Source organism: Muscardinus avellanarius (assembly GCF_963383645.1).
Source record: "Muscardinus avellanarius genome assembly, chromosome: 9".
In the NCBI taxonomy this organism is placed as follows: domain Eukaryota; kingdom Metazoa; phylum Chordata; class Mammalia; order Rodentia; family Gliridae; genus Muscardinus; species Muscardinus avellanarius.
In genome coordinates, this window is record NC_137795.1 from 15,269,645 (window position 1) to 15,287,185 (window position 17,541).

The window sequence follows — 17,541 nt, forward strand, 5'->3', positions numbered from 1 at the left end:
AGGGAGTCAATAGAGGCTGCTTTAGACTATGGGGGGTGCTACGTTGCGCGTTCTCCTATGGTGTGATATCTCTGCCACTGCCACTCCCCCACTGGGTCAAGTCCCTGGGAGTCAGTACTGGAATTTCTCCTCTGGGGCCCGCAATTTGACTCACTGTTGTTTAATATGCAGATGGAGCTGTAGTGGACTCGGTGAATTCGCTGCTGCCGCCACTGCCACTGGTGACAATATGGCACTGCTGCCATGCCCTCGGCCATGAGGCTGGCATATGTCTTCTCTGTTTTTGAACTCCGCTCTGAGTCCCTGCAGCGTGTGCTGAGCCCAGCCACTGGGAGCATTAGATGCTCCCTGCGCCGAAAAATCTGCGGAATCCCGCCGGGCTCTTCCGCAGCGGCTCACCTCAGCTCGCTGTCCGGGCTCTTCTGCACTGGCTCACCTTGGCTCGCTGTCCGCCACTCCTCTCTGAGCCTGGTGGGCTGTTGAGTTCGTTGGTTTGGTGCCGTCTGGTGAGTTTGCCGCTGCCGCCGGTAGTAAGGCACTGCTGCCATGTCCTCGGCTGTGAGGCTGGCGTATCTCCTCTGTGGCTCTGAGATCTGTTATGAGACCCCCTCCTCTCTGGGGCTGGTGATTTTTTTGTTTCTCTGGTGATGGTGTTTTCTGGGTATGAAAGGCGCTGATTTTGTGGTAATAAAGATTCGTTGTTAGTGGGGCTCTTAAGCCCCACTTTTCTCAGTCGCCATCTTCCCGGAAGTCTTTATTTTTCCTCAGGGTTTCTTTATTTATGTTTTTTGCAAGTTCTCTGCCACTTCCTGTTCCTGGCACATGCCCTCACCCAGATGGGAAAAAGTAAACAACAAATTAAATAGTAACAGTAAGAAATAGTGGTATGGGAATGTGGCCCCCAAATCATTTCTAATGTGATACCCAAAGAAATTAGGCAACTGAGCTAGACAGCAGCAGATGTGGACAGTCATGGGCAGGTTCCCTCTCCCTAAGGGACAGGGGTCATATTGCAGCTGGACAGGTGTATTCTTTGTAGGCTTCACTATACTGTGAAGACTTGGTGCTAAAATGAACTGTTTCCTGGTGATTTTTTTCCCCCTGAACATATGTAAAGTCTCAGTCTTACAACTAGAACTCGCCTTGGGAACAATCTTCTTGCAGAAGTCTACACTGCCCACATAGACCTGACTTCTTTGTCTTACTCCTGTGGTCTGCTCTAGAGGCTGTGAGGGACTTGAGGTGTGCTTGAGGCTGGAATGGCTTGAGTTTCTGCTACACATTTGTCACACAAATTGCCAACAATTGTCATACCTAGTGATAAGAAAAAGAACATGAAAAGTCCTTGGCTTCCTACATGAAAGTGTGCTCAGGATCCCTTGCCTCTCTCTGAGTATATCAAATACCTGTGCCATCATTAGATCCTGTTGTAACACCTGTGTTATGTATGGAGCACAAAGATCCTTCAAACATATTCATGGACCTGGATTGTCTTATGAAGCAGTCCTGCTTTTCCATTCCTGTATTTTAGTGAGGAATTTTCCCTTGTCCTCATGTAGTGAGCATTAGGAAACTGTCTGTCAAACCCACAGAGCAATCTTGAAGTAGGATGGCTTGAAAACGCTAGAGCTGCTGGAAGTATCTGCTGCCTCTGCCCTGCTCCTCCATCTCTCTCCCCATCTGTCTGGTCACTGATCACATCCACTGAAGGAACCACCCTATGAAAGGTGCTAGGAGATGGGCTGCGTGCTGGGGCAACAGGAGAGCTTGGCTGGAGGTCCACCCCACACCAAGGCACGGAAGGCAGAGAAGGGAGGCCATCTTGGAGGAAGCCACGTTTAAGCCAATTCCTCAAGGCTGAGTGAGCACATTCCGTTAATAAGTAGGAAAAGAATTGTGGGGAGGAAAGAGTGTGTGACCAGGTACCAGGAGGGATGTGACTAAAGGGCTCTAGGTGGGGTGGTGGGAGAGACCAAGGTGCCAGGGAAAGAGATGTGAGAGGAGGAGCTGGCAGAGCTGAGGTTCTTGACAGCCAGGACAGAGAGTTGAACCTTCATTCTGTGTTATCCTCAGTCCAAGGGGAAAACCCTGGTGGTTTTTTTTTTTTTTTTTTTTTTTTTGGTGTGTGTGTGTGTGTGTGTGTGTGTGTGTGTGTGTGGTACTTGGATAGAACCCAGGGGAATTCTACCTCTGAGCTACACCTCCAGCCCTATTTTTATTCTTTATTTGAAACAGGATCTCACTGGGTTGCGGAGGGTCTCAGTAAGTAGCTTAGGCTGGCTTTGAACCTGCAATCCTCCTTCACACACACTTTTTTTTATAGGAGTCTTAATAGTAGTGTATTAGTTTCCTAGTGCACTGCAACAAATATCTATGAACAAAGTGACTTAAAATAAATAGACCATGCAAAGTTATGATCTCAAATTGGGAAGATAGAATAGCCTAATTGAATGTGGGCAGGAAGGTGCTCCTCCTCTAGTGTGTTGGACAAGACTCCTCTTGGCCTCTTCTGGCTTTCAGTGGTACCAGGTGTTTTTTGGTTTAGGTGAGTCCAGTCTCTGCCTTCAATGTCGCAAGACCTTCTTTGGGTCTCTGAGTCTCAAATCACCCGTCGCTTTTCATTTTTTATTTTTAAAAGACATTTATCATTGGATTTAGGTATACCTCTTAATCCAGGATGATCAGATACCAGCAGTGCTATTAGCTAGCTGCATAAATGGGCTAAACGTGGCCCACTGCCTGCATTTGTAAGTAAAGTTTATGAGAAATCAGCCATGGCCATATGCTGTCAAATTGCTCATGGCTCTCTTGGTACCATGGTAGCACCGAGTCATTACAACAGGCCATATATCCTACAAAGCCCCAGAGAGTTACTGTCTGGCCTTTCTCAGGAAAAGTCTGCCCATCTCTTTTTTCAATAATTGAGCTCAGTTGATGGAGAGACTCATGAATAGCCATGGTAATCAGGGCTCAAGCCATAGCCTGCACAGAGATGCGGTGGCCTAACTAGCCAGCTGGAGCCCTTGAAGTGGAGAGGATAGAGCAAGGACTTAACGATCTGACTGGGGCCACTTGAAGCAGGATGCTAGTGGTTTTTTGCAGGGAAATAGGATGTTATTAGCGGAATAAACAAAACAGAGACAATGGACTGTATATTCTTAACATAACAGAAAACCAAGAGAAAGTATAGTTAAACAAATGAAAAACAGGAAGCAATTATATTCTTAATAGAAGTACCTATTATCCATATGATCAAGTCTTTGAAATGGAAGAAAACAGAATGAACACTACACTTGAACTGCATTCTTTAAACATCCCTAGAACAGGTGTAAAATCAGAGACGATAAAAGTCCCCAGCCCTCCAACAAGCCAGAGTGAATGACGCCCGAATTTAAAAACATTGTTAAACTTCTGGAATCCACTTTCACCTTCTCCTCCAGTCAATCACATTGGTCAATATATGATTAATAGGATTCGGCTAAGATTTCTGCACCCTTTGAGTCTTAAAAAAAATACCAAGAGTCCCTCCACCCTTACCACTGCCGCTTGTGTTTGCTGAAGCTGACAATGTGCTTTTTGAAGTCTTTCAGCGCAAAACCCTGCTGAGATCAAAGAATTTTCAAAAGGAATCCAGACACACAAATGGCACTAACATGCACACTTACTTTTGCTTGTTCTTTGCACGTTATACGAATCCAGACACTCTATACATGATCCAAGTGTCCCACAGAGTAATAAACATGTTTTTTGGAGACAAAGAAAAATGTGAAAAGTAATTTATCATTTATTTTGATATCACCCCTTGCTAAACATCCATGTTTTCTTCAGTGCTAAGTAATTAGTAGTTGCAAATGCTTAGCCAAAGAGGGATTAGGAGGAGGGGACTTGAGTGTTACAGAGCTGACAGAATGAATTACTCATTCCTCCCAGTGTTATGTGTGTTAAAATATTTATGGAATTTTTACCTACTTGTTATGGTGCCCCGTACCCTAATATAATAGGATATTGAGTTCAATTGCAATGCAGCCAGGTTTTAAAGACAATTTAGCCCAACTGAAGTCCTTTGAAATTGCTTTTTCCTTGTAGGCTGGTTGGTGACCATTTTCTATTCCTGGCCATGGTCAATATTGCTGACACTCTCTCTCGTATGGGTCTCCTGTGGACCGGGAGTTCTAAGCCACCTAGAATCAGTATCACCAAAGCCCTTGGATTCTGCACGCTCAATGCCTGACCTAAAGCCAAACAAAAGTAAAGGTCAACAAACTCAAGGGAATGTCTGGATCTGTGTCTAGGATCAAATCCTAAACTGTCCCTGGGAACCTAGGGCACAACCTCGGGGCTCCCGTGATATAGAAGGGTCATGTGGAAGCTCCTCATGTCTCCCGCAGATGTTCTGGGCTGAGCCCTGTCAATGGAAGTCACTATTCTATGGAAGACCTAAAACCATAGCAGAAGCGATTGCCATATTTAGGTATTGCTAATTGGTAAAAACAAATTTACTGAGGAAAATATTTACTCAGAAAACAACTGTAGCATAGTATTATATAAGTTGTTCTACTATCCCCTTTGCACTTAATATTTCGTACTTTTCCCTTTAAATAAACATTTCAGCAACATTTTCAGTGCCTAAACCATAATTTGTTTTATCAATTTTCTTAGTGAACATTTCATACATCTTTGCCTTTATTTCTTCACTTCTACAGATTTCTGAGAATAAAAGAAATATGGAATCAAAGGTATGCCTATTTTAAGGTTGAAATATATTATCAAACTCTCCAATAGAAGCATTGTAATAATTTACATTTCACCAGAAGTTACATGAGGTACTTGTTTCTCAATACCCTCAGTATTGTACTATTATTTTGCCTCTGATAATTTTATTTTTATTTCTATTATTATTATTTGCAGTACTGGGGATGAAACCCAGGGGTATTCTACCTCTGAGCTACACCCTCAGACTAATTTTTTATTCTTTATTTTTTTAAACAGGGTCTCACTGAGTTGTAGAGGGTCTTACTAAGTAGCTGAGGCTGTCCATGAACCACGATCCTCCTGTCTCACCCTCCAAATGCTGGGATTACAAGCGTGTGCCAACAAACCTGTCAATTTATGTTATTATTTTTTAGACAGGGCCTTAATATGTGGTCAGGGCTGATCTAGAGCTCTTAGGTTCAAGTTATATTTGGCAGTAGTGTCTGACCTGTGTAGACCAGAAAAAAGAGAGACAGCAAGTGACTCTGCTTCACCCAGGTATTCATGCACAACCATACACCCTGCTGGTGACTGTGAGGATCAATTCCAGGTGTCACTTTGACTGGGCTACGCAGTGCCCAGATAGCCAATGGGCCATTATTTCTGGGTGTGTTGGTGAGCAAGTTTGCAGATGATGTTAAACATCTGGATGGGCAGACTGAGAAGAGCAGATGGCTTTCCCAGTGTGGGTGAGCATTCTCCAACCCAACATGGGTCTGGACAGAATAAAAGACTGGGCAGGAAAGAGTGCTTTCTCTTGCCTGTCTTTGGCCTGGGGTATCAATCTTCTGCCTTCAAAATGAGACTTAGATTAGAATTTGAACCATTGATTCTCTTGGGTCTGTAACTCTGTCTCCATGATTACATGGGCCAATTCCTTATAACAGATCTCTTTATATTTTTATGTAGACACACACACACACACACACACACACACACACACTTGAATCTGCTGCTTCTCTGGAACACCCTAATGCATATCATCTTAAAAACGGAAAGTCTGTGGGATTTTTTGTAAGAAACTTACTTATCCTCCCTAAGCCTCAGCCTCCTCTTCTGTAGAGTGTGAATATAATACTTACCTCGCATGTGCAAAGACTGGAGGATTAGGGCTGATTAGTACTTGGTGTTAGTTTCCTGGTAAGAGTTTAATAAGCTGCAGCTTTTGACAGGAGGCTCCCAGCGCACACTTGATGTTCCAAGCATCCTCTCCAGGATCTGACCTGCAGGAAACCTTCTAATGCTCCTACTGGAGGCTCGCCATGGGCCAGGCTGATGGGGGAGCTGCTGGAAACGTTCCCAACACGCGGGGCTCTTGCTCTGTCCTATTTTGTTTCTCTCCTTGCTAAGTCAGCGCCTCTCCAAGTGCTCTCACTACACAAATGTACTGGAGGCACCTGTAGATACCCACACAGACCAGACATGCAGATTCTGGAATCCCATCCAGACCCCGGAGTCAGAATACCTGGCCAGGTGCCAGGGAATTTGCATTTTTAACAGGCTCCCTGGGTGACTCTAATGCAATTAAAGTTTGATAGCCTCTGCCTTGTGCCCTGCGGAGTCCCCTCGCTCTGCACACACATAATTAAGCCTCTTAATTACACTTTTTGCCAAGAATTAACAGAGTCTTAATTATCTGAGGAGCCAAGTGACAATAAAAGGCAAGAGATAGCTTGGTTTTTGTTCCAAGGGAAGGCGACCGGGATGGTGGCCATCTCCTGGTGGGGCCAGGCCCCCTGGTGAGGACATGGAGACTTCTGGACTGCCCCCGCTCGCCAGGTAGAGCCACGCTAGCACAATAGATTCCCGTGACAATTCCACAGAGCTCTCAGTGACTCACCGTCCAACAAGACAGCTCACCCCTGAAATAGCGCTCACTGCTGTGTGCCTACAGTTCTACTTAAGAGCCTGCCGCCTCCCGTTGTCCCCCCGTGGGTCAGCCTGACCACTAAGTATATGACAGCTGCCCCGGTGGAGGAAGGCCCATTTCAATGCTCTGTACAGGTCTTTTATCCAGTGCACGGCTGTCTCCAGGGGGCAGCCGCCATGACCCTGGTGTGTCAACAGAGGCACAGAGAAGAGGTATTGATTAGGGCCACGGCTGAACATCAGGTGCAGGTGCTGACTACAGGCTCACAGGGCATTGCTGCTCCTCCATAGACGAGTCTCCACAACTGCCAAGAACTGTTCTTTGGCCCAGATACTGAGGCACGAGGGTGGGAATGTGGTCCATGGGCCCTGCTCTAATAGGGCTCTGGCCCTGCCAGACTCAAGTGCCTCGTGCTTCCCAGCCAACCCCGACCTGGCTCTCACCCTTTTATCCCATCATGATGGAGACCTGGGCCTGGAGCAGGCTGCAGAGGCCCTGGGTACAAGTGCACAGGCATCTGTATTTTGAAGAAGCCCTGGAAGGTCCTTGGCCCTTTGAGGTTACTTACTCCTGTGGATCTGGTTTGCATAAAAGGGGGTCAAGCATGCCTTGCCCGGGAGAGAGGTGGCCCCTGTCTGCAGCCTCCTCTGTGGGGCTGATAATGCCACAGGGGTCTGGGAGAACCTCAGGGCTCAGGGGACCTTTAAATCCACCCGGTCAGCACTTTGAGACATGTGTATGTGGATCACAGCCACCATGTAACACAGTTGCTCCTTTACCCTGGACCTAGCCTGGAGGGACTTGGAGTGGCAAAGGTCATCACCCAGCGTGGGCGGACACTGGGTGTGTGAAGGGGGCTCACTTGCTATGGGGTACACACAGTTTGGGATGAAAACTTTTATGTGGGCTCTAGGCCAGAGTTTTCCTTCCTTCCTTCCTTCCTTCCTTCCTTCCTTCCTTCCTTCCTTCCTTCCTTCCTTCCTTCCTTCCTTCCTCCTTTCTTTCTCTTCTTCCTCTCTTTTTTCCTTTTTCTTTCTTCTTCCTTTTTCCAATAACTTAATAGTGTAAGTCAACAATATTACAAATATTTAAAAATTACTTAATATAGTTGGTATCAAGCTATTCCATTACAGAATTAAATTACCAGTACAAAAGAGACAGGAGATTTAGAGCCCTGGAAGGTAACAATAAAATAAACCAAAATATTTAACAAAAATCTGAAACCTAGGCATTTAGTGTCCATAAAGCCTGTGTTCTCTTTTTATTTAGAAAAATATTGTAAAGGGTTTTACAGCTCATGAGGAGCATGCCAGGTGGACATCTTCCGCAGTCCCCAGGCAGGGAGCTTAGGGGACAGGGCTGGTCACGCTGACCCCACGCTGACCTTCAGCAGGGTCTAGTGGCTGCTGGTGGAGAAGAATTTGATGCAGGGCCAGATAATGGCTGGCCCTGCATCTCCTTCCTTGGTCCCCAGGAAATAGGATATACCATCTCTACTCCCAAACAGGGAAGCTTATAAGGTGGGGGCGCCTCATCTCGACCCCACAGTACATATGGGGGGAGCCCTTCCAGTATGTTGTGTGGTGATTTGTGGGGCCCACATCTGGCAGCTGTCAGTGGAGGCCAGCTTGCTGCAGGGCTAGAAGGCTGCTCAGCTCGGACCTCATCTCTGGCTCCTGTGAGGATGGAGATGGGCAGGTGGTGGGTGGTCCTTCCCCCATCCCTCCTGAGACTTTGCTGGGGCCTTCACCTCTATTTCCTCTGGACAAGAAAGAGGGAGGTGACTGGCTGGCAAGGGGCTCCAGCTTGGTCTACCTGCTGGGGTGGTGAAGGTTTGCTTCTGCCCTGGAGAGGCATCCTGAGGGGTTCAGGGGGCCTCCAAGGGGAGGCGTTGCCGGTGGACCCCTAAGGCTGTATTGGCGGGATCTCTAAGCATGAATCCCAGAGAGCAGTGTGTAGCCGGCAGGAGAGGGTCTCTGCAGAGGCCAGATGGTGTAGCCACAAGGCAGAAGATGTCCAGAAACAAGCGGGTTCAGTGAGGTGTTCCCACTGGGCAGTGGGGTGCTTCTGCCCAGCAGGGGAGCAGGGTGGGACAGGGGACAGGGCAGGGCCTGGGAAATTGCCCACCAAGAAATTGGCCAATCAGAGTGGCGCAGTGGGTCAATCTAAGGAGAGGAAAAAATGGAGAGAGCTCTCCCTGATCCCCTTCCTGGACACCAAGTGTACTGTGTGCAGCTGGCCCTTTGTGACATTATTGGAATGTGTGGCGCAGGCAGCAGAAGGAGCCTCTGGCAGGCCACTGCAGCTCCTTGGGATGTTTCAGGAACTCTTGGGGCTGCTGGTGGGCGGGACCCATGGGGCTCCAGGGTTCCACGTGCTGGTCCTGATGTCTTCTGGGCGCCTAGTGCTTACTGGTCCCCAGCTCTCTCCTCAGGGTCTCCAGGTGTGCCATGGGGCTGGATCATGCCTTAAGCCTACTAAGAGGGCAACTGGGTTTGCCAGTGTCTCTTGGGAGCTCTACCATCCCCGAGCCTTCTGGATCGCTACGAACCTTTGCCTTCAACCCCTGATGCCACCAGCTGTGCCTGGGCATCCAAGGAGATGGATTGTATGGCATCCTCAGTTGACTGGCTCCTCCAACAATCCATCACATCCCTCCCTGGAAAACAGGATCTGTCTCCTCCTTCTCTTCCTCCTCTGATTCTCCAGGATCCAGAGATCTGGACAGATCCTGGATCTGTCTCCTCCTCCTCTCTTCCTCCTCCTATCCTCCAGGATCTGGAGATCTAGACAGATCCCAGATCTGTCTCCTCTCCCTCCTCCTCCTCCTCCTCCTCCTCCTCCTCCTCCTCCTCCTCTTCCTCCTCCTCCTCTCACTCCTCCTCCTCCTCTCACTCCTCCTCCTTCCTCTCTCCTCCTCCTCTTCCTCTTCCTCCACTTCCTCCTACTCTTCCTCTTTCACCTCCTCTTCCGCTTCCTCCTCTGCTTCCTCCTCCTCCACTTTATGCTCCTCCTCCACTTCCTCCTCCTCCTCCCCCTCCTCTTCCTCTTCCTTCTCAGATCTTCCTGGAGATCTGGACAGATCCTGAATCTGTCTCTTCCTTCTCTTCCTCCTCTACTCCTCTTCTTCCTCATCTTCTTCCTCCTCTTCCTTCTTATTCTTCTCTTCCTCCTCCTCCTTTATGTATTTGTTAAGAGCACTGAAGGTCAACACCCTTTCTTTCTTTTTGCTATACTGGGGATGGAACCCAGGGGCATGTGCCTCTACACCTCCAGCTCTATATTTTTATTCTTTATTTTGAAACAGGGTCTCACTGAGTTGCAAAGGGCCTCGCCAAGTAGCCGAAGCTGTCCACGAACTGCAATCCTTGGGTCCCACCTCCCGAATGTTGGGATTACAAGTGTGTGCCACCACACCCAGCTCAACACCCCTTCTGAGGTCACTGTCATGGTAGTGGCCCAAAAGACATAGGGCTCTTGCCTTCAACAGACCTCCATCCCTCCTTCTCTCTTCCAGTGGAGCCCTGCAGCCCAGGTTCCTTTCTGGTCTATTGTACAGGATCCAGGTGTGTCAAGTTAATAGTCTGGATTGATTCAGGTTTGTGCTGAATGAAATTTGGCATTTTTCCCTATATAAATAAGAAATATATTCCTGGAATATGTGTGGAACCCAAATATATTGTTGGTTAATAGGATAGTAATGTACTGGATTACAGTCAGATGATTGAAGCGTGGCCATCGTGTGCTTGCAGATGGTCCAGCTCCTCACCTCCACTTTACTAGGTTCCCTTCCATCCAAGGGTGGAGACATCCTCTTGGGCATCAGGACAAGGAAAGCACATATGGTTGTCCAGGAGTCAGGAGCTTCAGCATAGTAAGAAAGCTTTGAAAGCCCTATAGTAAGAAAGCCCATAGTAAGAAAGCCCTCCACATGACTTTATCATGTTTGATCTTATTTCTTTGACTTCCTTCACTGGAGTGTTTTTCTGTCTCACAGGGCTGGCATATATCAGCCATATTTGTAGGAGAAGTTTCAGAACCCAAACCCACATTGGTCAGTAAAATTTTTCTTGCATATATTTTAGTTTAAAAAAACTCTTAAAATGATATTGAGCATGTTTCATCTGCTGCAAAATTTGTTTCAGTTCTCCATTTATAAGTTTTCTTTAATATTTTGTAGGAGCTAATTTGGATTTTCATCTCTGACAGACTTTGGTATTGGTAGGATCCAAAAGGTTTGTTCAGGCTCAACTTCTGTTGAAAAAGTGGGAGGTCATTATATATCCATTTTAATCTCTCCAAGAAAAAATGATTTACAGTTTTGGCATGTAATGATTTACATGGATGGCTCTTTGATATCATTTCAATAGAGTTTAATATGAAACATGTTTTTTTTCCTTTAGTTTTTTTGAAAAGAAACAAGTTGTTATAAAATTATAACAAAAATTTCCTTCAGGAATCCTGAAAATGACAATTGTATGTCAGTTTATTTAAAACAAAAGTTAGTTTTTTTATTCCCATTATTTTTGTCAAAAATAAAAATTCATAACCATTTGACGAATAGAGGGCTCAGGACAATAAAAGGACATTTGGCCAGGCATGGTGGTGCACGCTTGTAATCCCAACATTTGGAAGCCTGAGACAGGAGGATCAGACAGCCTCAGCTACCGTATATTTAGTGAGGCCCTTTGCAACTCTGTGAGACTCTGTTTCAAAATAAAAAATTAAAAATAGGGCTGAGGGTATAGCTCAGCAGTAGAATAACCCTGGCTTCCATCCCCAGTACCACAAAAATAAATAAATAAATAAATAAATAAATAAATAAATAAATAGGCATTTAGACAAGTGTCCCAGAAAAATCCAACTTGAATTTTCTTGACAAATGGGGATAGATGGAAACAATTTTTTGTTTGCTTGTGATACAAAATATTCTCTTGTACTTGCAAAGCCAAATAATATTAGATGATATGTGATTATTCTCAGATAATTTGGCTTAGCAGAAGCAAAAATGTTGAGGTAAAATTTGTTAAGGCAAAATATTTTTAGTAGGTGGCAAAAATCTTCTCCTCTACTGTAGGTTATTTGTAGACTCTCGATGATTTCCTTTGCTGCATAGATGCTTTTTAAGTTAATGCTATCCTATTTATTAATTCTTGTTTTAATTTCCTGAGCTTTCAGGAAAATATTGTTTCTACCAGTACCTGTAAGTAGGAGTGTTGGTCCTATCCTCTCTTCTAGCAGTTTCAAAGTTTCTGGTCTCATTTCCAGGTCTTTGATCAACCATGAGTTGACTCTTGCACAGGGTGTGAGGTTAGGGTTTAATTCTATTCATATGGATAACCAGTCATCCCAGCACTATTTTTTGAAAAGGCTCTTTTCTCTAGTGTATGTTTTGGAAATCTTAACAAGAATAAACTGGATTTGCTTCTGAATCTTCCATCATTTTCCATTGGTCTATGTGTCTCTTTTGTGCCAATACCATTCTATTTTACTACTATTGCTTTGTAAGTGTTACTTTAAGGCAGGTATTACGATGCCTCTGGCATGTTCTTATTGGTAAGAGTTGCCTTGGCTATTCTGGGGCCTTTGCTTTTCCATATAACTTATGAATAAGGATTTTCTAGATCTGTGAAGAATGATCATGGTATTTTAGTACAGATTGCACTGAATATGTAGTCTCCTTTAGGTAGGATGGCCATTTTGATTATATTTATTCTTCCTATTGAAGAGCACGAGAGGTCTTTTCATCTTCTAATATCTTCAATTACTTTCTTTAGTGCTTTATAGAGTTCATTGTAGAAGTCTTTTAATTCCTTGGATAAATTTACTTTTAAGGAGTAAGTTACTCCCCTACACCCTCCCTTTGGGTATAGAGCTTTAATCTAATATCTGTTCCTTCTTTTTGCCTTTGTAATAATAAAATTGCTTAAGCTTACAGCAAAAAATATTGCTCAAGTTTACAGCAAAAAAATTTATGTATTTTTTTCAGGCCTTTGTGAATGGAATTGTTTTTCTGGATTTCTTTTTCAGTGGATTCATGATTGGGCATGTAAGAATTCTAATGATTTTTGTAAGTTCATTTTGTGTCTGGTTCCTTCTACACCTCTAGTAGTATTCTAGTTCATTTGTTTAGATCTAAGTAAAGGAGCATATCTTCATGTAGCAAAGATAATTTTAGTTCTCTTTTCATTTATTGTACTTTTATGTGTGTACTCTGAATAGAGTTCATAACTCTGTAACATCATAATGCAGTTCACGACGTGGTGCACATGCACACAGCACTTGGTGGGTTTTCTCCCAGTTCCCTCCCCAGTGCCCCGTTGCCCATATAGGCATTGAGGTTGGCAATGGTATCTCACATATGGACATAATGTCCATGGTAGTGATCTCTTCACTGATTTTCACTCTTCCATCTCCCTTCCCCTAAAGCACCTCCTTGCCTCCACTGCAGTTTCCCCTCCATTATCTGGAGTCCCTCTGGTATCCCAATTACTCTCTAGCTTCTGCATATTAGAGAAAACATATGACCCTTCACTGTCTGTGACTGGCTAATTTCACGTAACATAATGTCCTTCAGTCCATCCATTTTATGACAAGTGACATTATTTTATTCATCTTTATTGCTGGGTAGAATTCCATTGTGTGTATAATCCCATAATTTTGTAATCTATTCATCTGTTGATGGACACCTAGGTTGGTACTCTAATTTGGCTATTATGAGTTGTGCTGTTATAAAAGTGGATATTCATATATTACTATAATTTTCTGATTTCATCTCCTTTGGAAAGCTACCCAAGAGTGGTATGGTGGGGTCGTATGGTAGATCCAGTCCCAGTTTTCTATGGAATCTCCACACTGATCTCCATAGTATCTGCACTACTTGAATAACCATTTTGATAATTTTTATTCTCCTTATCCAAGAATAAGAAAGATCTTTCCATCATCTAAGATCTTCAATTTTTTTCTTTAGTGTTTTGTAATTTTCATTGTAGACATCTTTTACCTCCTTGGTTAGACTTATTCCTAGATATTTTATTGTTTATGAGGTTATCGTAAATTTGTTTTCTGGATTTCTTTTTAGTAGATTTATGGTTGGGATATAGAAAAGCTACTTATTTTTTTGGATTGATTTTGTGCCCCACTACTTTTCTAAATTTGTTATTCAGCTCTAAGTAGCCTTTGGTTGAGTTTTTGGGTATTCTAAAAATAGGATAAATGTAGGATCATGTCATCTGCAAATAGAGATAATTTCAGTTCTTATTTTCTATTTGAATTCCTTTGCTATCATTCTCTTACCTTATTGCTCTGGCAAGAGTCTCGAGGACTATATTAGCAAGGAGTGGTGAAAGTGGGCATCTTTGTCTTGTTCCTAATTTTAAAGGGAATTCCTGCAGTTTCCCCCTATTCAATATAATATTGGCTTTGGGTTTATTGCATCTTTTCTTAGTGGTGTTGAGGAAAGATCCTTCTATTTTGATTTTCTGTAGTGTTTTCAACATGAATGGGTGTTGTATTTTGTCAAATACTTTTTAAGCATCTAAGACGATCATGCGATTTTTGCCTTTAGTTCTATTTATGTGGTAAATAACATGTATCGGTTTGTCTATGTTTAACCAGCCTTGTATCTCTGAGATAAAACCAACTTGGTCATGGTGTACACTTTTCTTGATGTGGTTTTGAGTGAGTACTGCTAGCATTTTGTTTAGAATTTTTGTATTTATATTCATCAGTAATATTGGTCTGTAATTTTCTTTTTGTGAGATATCTTTACTTAATTTTGATATTAAGGTGATACTGGCCTCATAGAAGGAGTTTGGAAGAATTTTATTTCTTGTGATTTTAGGGAATAACTTGTGAAGTATTGGGTTTACATCTTCTGTAAAGGTCTTGACCTGGGCTTTTCTTTTTTTTCTTATTGTTCTTTGTATCTCTTTGCTTGTTATCGATCAGTTTATGTTTTTGTATCTTCATGGTTCAATTTAGGTAGATTGTGTGTAGATATGTGTCAATTTCGTCAATGTTTTTCAGTTTACTCAACTGTACATTTTAAAATAGTTTCTGATAAGCCTCTGGTGATATCTCCTTTTTATTTCTGATTTTCATAATTTGGGTTGATTCTCTCTTTTTGGTGAGGGGTTTTCAATCTTGTTAAACTTCAAAGAAACAGCTTTCTGTTTTGTTGATCTTTTGTGGGGTTTTGTTGTTGTTTCCTATTTCATCAATTTTGGCTCTTATTTTAAATATCTCCCACATTCTTCTGGCTTTGGGATTAGCCTGTTCCTATTCTTCCAGGTCCATGAGGTGTGCTCTTGAATTGTTTATTTGGTGACTTTGTTTTTCTTATGTGGACTCTCAGCACTATAACTTTTCTTCTTAAAACCACCTTCAAAATGCTCCAGAGGTTTTTGGCATGTTGTGTCTCTATTTATGTTTAATTCTAGGAAGTTTTTTATTTCTCTCCTCATTTCTTCTTGAATCCAATCCTCATTCAAAAGTGTATCATTCTGTCTCCATGTATTTATGTCATTTCTTTTGATCTTTTCTGTTGTTAATTTCTATTTTCATTCCATTATGATCTGAAAATATGCAGGGAAGTGTGTGTGTGTGTGTGTGTGTGTGTGTGTGTGTGTGTGTACACTACTGGGGATTAAACCCAGGGGCATTCAACCTCCAGGCCACACACTATTTTGCATTTAGTTTGAATTGGTCTCTTTAGGATAATGATGAGTCTCACTATTTGCTGAGGCTGTCCTCAACCCTGCAATCTTTCTGTCTTAGCCTTCCAAGTATTGTGATTATAAGTGTGTGCCACCATGTCTGGCTTTTATTACATTTTTTGAGTTTGCTGATACTTGCTTTTTGTCCCAGAATATGGTATATTTTGAAGAAGTAGATTCACAGTAGTCTTGACAAGGCGTATTTGCCTGTTAGCCACCGGAGTTTGTGCTCAGAAGTTGCTGCTAGGTTTCTGGAGTTTGTGCTCAGAACTTGCTGCCAGTCTTATTGACAGAAAACTGTGTTCCTTTCAGTCAACACAGATGACATTAGTCCTGTGTTCCCACCCTGAGGCTCCCACGTGAATAAGACATGGCCTGCAAAGCCCCGTCCCAAGCAGCATGGTCTATCTGGCAGTGGGTGCTTGTGGGAGGTTTCCCATGGGAGGCGGCTGGGTTTGGAGGGTGAATAGGAAGGAGTTCTGCATACAGCATAGAAGACTGAACCCACGTGGTGTGTTTGGGGAAACACAAGCAGTTCCGTGTTTTGGAGTGTGGGGAACGGTGGTCTTGAAGCCAAGCAAGAGCTGGAGCTTTGAGAGGCTGCAGCTGAGAGGAGAGAGCACCAGCCGCTGCCTTGCTGTGTGCCTGGGACATACCTTGCCTTCCCTGGGTGGGTCTTCCCTGCAGACAGCTCCATGCAGTCTGGAGAAAGCAAGATACAGGGGAGACCCAGGAGTCTGTGCATGATGTGGGGACAAACTGTGCCCTCTGGAGCCTGTTCCCTGGAATGGGCCCAGGGTGGTACATGGTCACTGCCACGCTGAGAATCTCACTTTTTACCTGCCTCTGGCTGCTCAAAAGCCTCGGCATCCACACATAGCCCAGGATGTGAGCTCGGAACTATATGCATCCCCACCCCAAACATTTGAAGAAAGGAGTGGACCGTGGCCAGGGCTGGCTTTCACCAACCGCTCTCACCTAGTGGGTGAGGCCAAACCACTCAAGAGCGGGGGCCAGTCAGGTGAGTCCTTTCTTGATCCTGGCAGCCTCAACTCATTTGCATCTCCAGGGAAACAGATTCAGAGGCAGCAGCCTCAGTGGAAACATCTCAGTAGAGGAAACAGCAGAATCTTCATGTCCAGAAGCACATCTCCCAGTGGCCCTGGCTTGTCCTGTTCTTGCTAAGCTTCATCCACCTGTGCTGCTCAGCTCAGGCACACACTCTAGCCTCATCTCTAGGACCGCCCCCCTGGCCTGGTGTCTCCCAGCCCAGGGACCCTTGTCATGCTCATTGTGATTGGCCATTCCCATGGGGGCCCTCTCCTTGGGGGCTTTTTGGAAGCCAGGGACTCTATTTAATTCACAGTTGTACTTAGAACCCAACACAGAGTATGGCTTAGAGAAGCTTTCTTAATGTTGGAAGGAGAGAGGGAAAAAGGAAGAAAAGAATTGAAAGAAGGAAGGAAGGAAGAGAAGAAAGAAGAAAGGGAAGAAAGGAAGGAGGGACTAATGAATTGAGAAAAGAAGGGAAAGAAGGAAGGGGAAAGGGAAGGAAGGGAGGGAGCATGGACTGAAATCTCTGATACCATAGGCCCAAACTAACCTTTCCTTTTTTTATGCCATTTATCCCAGGTACTTTGTCACAGTGATGGACAGCTGACTAATAAGGCAGCCAAACATATTTGTTGACTGAATAAATGAATCCTTCCCTCCCCTTCCACAGATGGGACATCCACACAAATTGCAGTACCAAATTCCCAACACAGCTATGATTTGATTTTTGTTTTATTTGTGGCACGAAGAGAAACAGTAGACAGTTGTGACTAAGAGCAATTGGCCGGTAGCTCTTGCTTTGCTGAGAAAGTTTAGCAACATGAATCAGATTGCAAAATTCCCATCCTGCCTGATACCTGGAGCTAAAACAGTTGTAAAACCTAAAGAGGATTTGCACATATGTGTGTTTTCACCAAGATATTTATTTCGTGAACTTCTCTGGATTTCTGCTACTCTCTTTTTTTATTTTTAAGTTTTAGAGATACAAATGAAAACCTACTGCTGTGGTTAAATATTTTTATAAATAGTGGTGACTGAGCACCGTGTGCTATGAGACAGTTCGATAATACAAAGGAGAGCTGGCAAGATGCCCAGAGCAAGTCCACATCATGAAACCTGAAGCATGACTTTGATGGCATCACCGTGACC